The sequence below is a fragment of the Linepithema humile genome, chromosome 4 (assembly GCF_040581485.1).
Source record: "Linepithema humile isolate Giens D197 chromosome 4, Lhum_UNIL_v1.0, whole genome shotgun sequence".
NCBI classification, from domain to species: Eukaryota; Metazoa; Arthropoda; class Insecta; order Hymenoptera; family Formicidae; genus Linepithema; species Linepithema humile.
The window spans coordinates 22,463,343-22,469,342 of NC_090131.1; the positions used below are offsets into that span (position 1 = coordinate 22,463,343).

General features: G+C 38.8%; 1 protein-coding gene across 1 annotated transcript in view; it reads right to left on the reverse strand.

Moving 5' to 3' along the window:
- The window catches only part of cpx (complexin), a 137,832-nt gene extending 133,638 nt beyond the window's left edge, over nucleotides 1-4,194 (reverse strand). Inside the window, exon 1 of the mRNA XM_012367567.2 lies at nucleotides 3,816-4,194. The gene's annotated coding sequence lies outside the window, so the exon portion shown is untranslated. The remainder of the gene's footprint in view (nucleotides 1-3,815) is intronic.
- Nucleotides 4,195-6,000: the final 1,806 nt, after the last annotated feature.

Consider the following 6,000-nt stretch of genomic DNA (forward strand, 5'->3'; position numbering starts at 1 on the left):
TCGATAACTCGATGTTATTAAAGTAGTGCCGTTACGGATAGCAATATCATTTTAAGTTTCTCCGGCAAAGTTTCGCGCGCGGAAAAAGATTTTTATGTATCGCGATCAATAGAACGATATTCAGCTAAGGAGTATTAGCTTTTAAAGAAGCGTTTCGAGGGTTTTTGCGGATTCTGCGTGGCGAAGTGTGAGGATCTTCACTTGTCCTTGATCAAATTTTATCGCTAGATCGGTGTGTATACGAAAGAATGAGGTAAAATATCACAGGAGATATAGGGGGATTCGGCAAAATGGCGCGGAGGTACGACGACTTACCTCACGTTTCGATTTCTCTCGAAAGATGGACTTCTGAACAATCGCGATATTGACTCTCACCTCATGACTTTCCAAAAGCGCTGATTGATTATGAGATTACAATTGATTGCGCGTAGAAAAGGAAAAAAAAACACACACACACACACACACGGCTGCAATAAATCACACGGCTGAATGAATCGTGTGGACATAATCTTTTGCCATCTCTCCACCTTCTTCCTTTCTCGCGTTCCTTCTGTCCCACGCATTGTAGCCCTTAATGTGCAAAAACGAGGAAATTGCTTGAAAGCGGCCAATAGGATGACAGTTGGGAGAGCTGGCGCAATCCAGGGATTCGTCCGAGACATTTCTCTTCTCCGCAAAAAAAAAATCTGGAACGACAACGCGGTACATTTGATAATAAATTGTGTGTTTAATATAAATCTGTGCGCCATACGAGAATTAAAAGGGATATGCAAAATATACAGTATTTGAATACCCTTTAAAATTTATGATCTGAAATAACCTTTGGAATTATAAATAAAGAATACTCTTTACGAATTTGATATCACAATTATAAATTGTTAACGTTTTATTTTCTGAAGCAGTTTTTATATATCGCAAAAAATAATAAGCTTTCTTTTCAAAAAAAGATTCCTGGTTTATTCAAGCGATACGTTGTAGTTCGTAGACGGTTGTACGTTGTAGAAAATCCAAACTACATCCTCCTAAAATAAACGTTTCAGCACAACTGGATATTTCCGCAAATTCTGCTCTTTCTCTCCCGCGCGGAGTTATGCAGCGGGCATTCCATATGAAACAAATTAAACGCGTGCGCATTCTTACGGGCACAAAGAAGTCCTTTCTGCGTTTCGCATTATACATCTGGACCATTTTTAGTCCTTTCTTTGGGCGAAATTAACATTTCTTCCTTTTCAGAGGTATAAGACAAACAAACAGACACACACGCATGTCTTTGTACTCCCACAGCGCATGTTGAGTACTGCAATCAGTTCATACTCGGATTAACTCGAGTGGTAATTTAGCAGTCTGCGACTGAATCGCGACTGCGAGATTTACTTGGCCTCGCATGCACTCATCAGCATGCACACCTATATGCATATTTTATGCGCCGAACAGTGCATACAAGTTCTCTCGCAGCGTTTCATACGCTGCCGGCGGTAAAATGTAAAACACCGCAAACTTTTACGTAATAAGTACCATTAAACTTTTTCTATTGACACAATACAGAATAGTGCTTTAACTCGCCTTGCACAATTAGTGTTCGGCAAAGCGTGTCGACGTTCTTATCGATAAAGAACACATGCAATGCGCGTCGATCGATCGACGAAATTGATAAAGAATACGTCTGGGCAGGGTAATGAAAAATAAGAAAATAACATGTTAAAATTTCTTTTGGTGAAGAGATCTCGCGTGTTAGACAACCGGTGACGTTTCCATATCGACGGTGCGACGATCGATATCTCGTGATATCGAAATACGAAAATTTCCCTGCTTACAGTTTTGCTATTGATCGCATGACTAGTCTCGCGGCAGTTATTCGGTCAGTGAATAAAGTTACGCCGACGATATTTTGCGATGAGCAAAATCCCCGCGGGAGCGAATTTTCGTCGACTTTGCGGCGCGTTCTTGCTGGCGCACAAAGCCGCTATGTTTACGTACATCTACATGACCTCTTTTGCTCGGTTATGACTTCAAGCAGTTATACGTCGTATAATATATAGGCAGTCATCCGTAACATAATCCGACTCAAGATAGACTGCGAATATTATCAATGTTGAGAACTATTATTTGTTAAAGATGATTTTTTCGTACCGGCGTATAAATGTTGACATTCAATTTTCTTTTCATTCTTTAGATAGTAGATACTTCTCGTCAACCACTCTTATTTTTCAAATCAAGTACTGTAAAGTGAAATAAAAAATAACATGAACTACATACGGTTTAATGCTACCCCACTCTAACTTTTTTATTTTATAATTTTTAAGTATAGTTAAAAAAAATAATTAAAATTTACATAAAATTTACTTAAATTTACATAAAATATTGTATAATAAATGTTGCTAAAACAATTTAAAATATCAAAAAGTTTTTTCTCGTTAGTAATTGGGGAACGGTTTTAGACAATTTTTCTATGAAAAGATAAGCCTTTTTCCTCGAAATAGTAAATAACTTGTTATGCACCGTCAGCTCCGAAAGGATTTATGTCTGATATATTACTTTTATATAAGTTGGATATATTACTTTTATATAAGTGGGCCTTTCTGCCAATAGATGACAGCACCTTATGAGGCTACAAACCACAGGAACAAGAATTCTAGTGAACTAAAACATATGTGGGATGTACAATTGATATCCCGAGAGATATTATTGATATCCCAGTAGAATTTAGAAGAGTCATGGTCGTAACAAAATAAATATTTTATTTGCATTATTTGATTAATTTAAAGTGAAAATTTTGCGTGTATAAAAATAGAATATTGAGTATTTTAAATTAGAGTAATGAGTTTTTTTATCTTATTATTAATTATTATTTTCTAATAAAAAAATATAGAAATGACTATTAAGAACTAAATTAATATATTAATTACTCTTTTCTTTACAGGGAATAGACACTCTGCAGGTTCGCAAATTGCGTAAATTGTAATTATTAATTAAACGTGAATAATATATATTTCCATTAGCAAGAGTCATAGATTGTGAACAGTTTTTAAAAAAAATGTAGAATATAACTTTTAAGATAATTTCAGTATTTCTTCCAGTCTAAGATCATCTTTAGTCGACCAGACAATTTCATGCACATTCTTCTACAGAATAATATAGAATATAATTATACACAACAAATAAATAAATAAATTTACTTCTGAATTTTCCAGAGTTTTGCTTTGCTGGATCACTTTAATATTGTAATAAGAATAAGACCACTATGTTTATATTAATCAATTAAAAATTTCAACAAGTTCATTTCGAAGTCAACTTAATATAATCAACGCTTGCAGCGCTTTTTTTACAATAATTTCAAAACTAAATTTATCTTTACATTCGTTCAAACTTACATAACTGTTAAATTCTTATTGCCAAAATTTATACAGATTTTAATAATAAAAATTTTAACCAAGTGTTCTAAAAAATACTTAAATTTGTATCTAAATATGCGCAAAATCTGAACAAATTTAAACGTCTGTAAGTTTTCACATTTCTGAATGTGAGGAGAAAAATGCGATTTCTAGATACATTCAAAACTTATGGATATTGCAATCAAATATACGAAATTCCGTTATTTGTAGAAAAGAAAAAGATTCTTCGAGCGCAAAGAGGGTGAAAATAAATTCCCGAAGATGTTGAAAACTTTCGCGTAACTTTGATCGAAGACAAATACAACTTTAAATACATTCGGAAATCTGCACAAAATTGGCAGACGCGAATTCGCAAGAGCTTTAACAATCGCGAGTAGAAACTAACGCATAAAGGTAGACGCGCGCGATAGGTCGCCCACTCACCTCGCTGCGCCGCAGGTAGATCCGCAGCCGGTCGAAGCGGACGAACGGGGGTTGCACGGTGACTATACGGGGCCGGAGTAACCGAAAGAGCACGAGGTAACTACGGCAGGACCTCTCCGTTGACGCTGAACCGTCGGCACGGTTACTACGCGCGCCTCCCCGGTCACCGTTGGCTTTCTATCTGGCCGCGCGAGCGGGGAAAAGGAAAAGTGGAGAGAGAGAGACAGAGAGAGAAAGAGAGAGAGAGAGAGACGGGTACAGGCGGGTGGATAGAAAAGAGAGAGACAGAGATAGCGGTGTGCGATGCGGTGGAGAGATCGAAGTCTCGTGGCAAACGTTCGTAGACTGAGTGAACCCTGAGTTCAGACTGAGCGGCGTTTAGACGCCGCTAGCGCCGTGCAACGAGGGGTGCAGGAGTCACCATCGATCCGCCGAGGGTGGTATGGGAAAAGCCCGTTAAGAGAGGGGTGTGGAATGAGGGGGGGCAAGGGTAGAAGGGGAGGGATCGGTTGCCTCACGGACGGTGGAACAAGGATGAACGAAGGTAGAGGCGAGCTTGCGGTAAGGCATACCACCACCACCGCCGCCACCACCGCCGCCACCGCCGCCACGATCGTCGCGGTGGCAAGGATTAGAAATAGAAGAGAGAGCCGATGATGCGGACACACAGGGAAGAAGGCGGAGTGCGGAGCATAAACGCGTCGCTTCTGCTCCCCTAAAATCCCGATCATTTTTGGTTTCTCTCTTACTCTCTCCCTCTCCCGTATGCGCCCCTTACCCTTCATCTCGCCACCCTTTTCCACCTTTCCACCCCCCTCGCCGTCCCTAGTTCTCCGCTCGGCCTCCCTTGCCTCCCATCGCCACGCCTCCCTCCTCATCTTCATATCCTTCAATCCCCTTCTTTGTCTCTTGCTCCGCGCGTCTATACGTATATGCAAAATTACAGGTGCGCGTCTTTGAGTATAATTAAACAATACATATGTCTTTAGGCGTAATTGAACGATGTCGAATCAATAGAGACATCTTAAATTACGCTTACGATGCCGTTGGTCCGCAGCACATCGGTGATTTTAAAATTGCGCAGGAGATTGCGCCAGTCTGAATTCTTATCTCGTCTATCAATTCAGAACGTGATCTTGTCAGATCAAAGCATGTCGACTAACCAGATTGCATTGGACTTAAACGTGCTTATATGCCAGCAGATAACTGGACGAACGTCAAGTGCACGTCGCTAACAGAGAACGCATCAAATGCGGAACAAAGAAGGTTGAGACCCTTCCAGTATGTGGCCGGAAATTGTATAATTTCCTCACATTCCGCGTTTAACTGCTTTGCATGGACACCGATGGTGACAGCGTGCATACACGCGTGAAGTTATTTAATTAACGGACAATGAAAAGTGATAAAACATTTTATTTTGATTTTAATACTTCGCATAATTGTTACGACCTTCCGCACGATGTGCAACGGATAAAAAATGCTTGTAAAATGTTCTGAAAATTCCTCACTGAAAATCTTCTTTCGCTTGTTGATTATGCTAGTCTGAGTGGCCTCAAACATTCTTAAAATTCTGGTTCTCTTTTCAGCACAATCTGATTTTGGAAAAGAAGAAGTAATCGACTGTGACGCCAAATTTGGAGAATAAGCTGTATATTGCTACAGATCTGTTTCTTTGTTGAAAAACTTGAAACAAGATTTAGGAAGACGCGAGCGATCGTTGCGCTTTCTTCCAAATCATTTTTCATAATTTGTCAAACGACTTCCTGATCGATTTTCAATACTTCGTCAATTATTCAGATCGTAACTCGGTGATTTTGCGTTATCGAGATATAGCAGCTTCGTTTTTTTTTTTCATTCACGCGGCTGATAAAGCGGCGTCTACTTTGTGTGTTTCCTTCAACCCTCTTAAAAAATTTCTTCAAGCGTGATACTGCGCCACAAATCCGAATAAGTTTTTTTTCCATTACCTCGAATATTTTATTCCTATTTTTCTACGTAATTTGATCGCAATTCGTAGAGCTTGAAATGAAATCCGATGCCTTCGCCTATTTATTATCATTACAGAATATTCACAAAACATCTCCAGTAGACATATGCTAAAATAAAAATTTGAATTTTTTATATAAATTTTGTTGATCTTGAAATAAAAGATTTTATATTTTTATCTACAAAAAACATTTAAGGA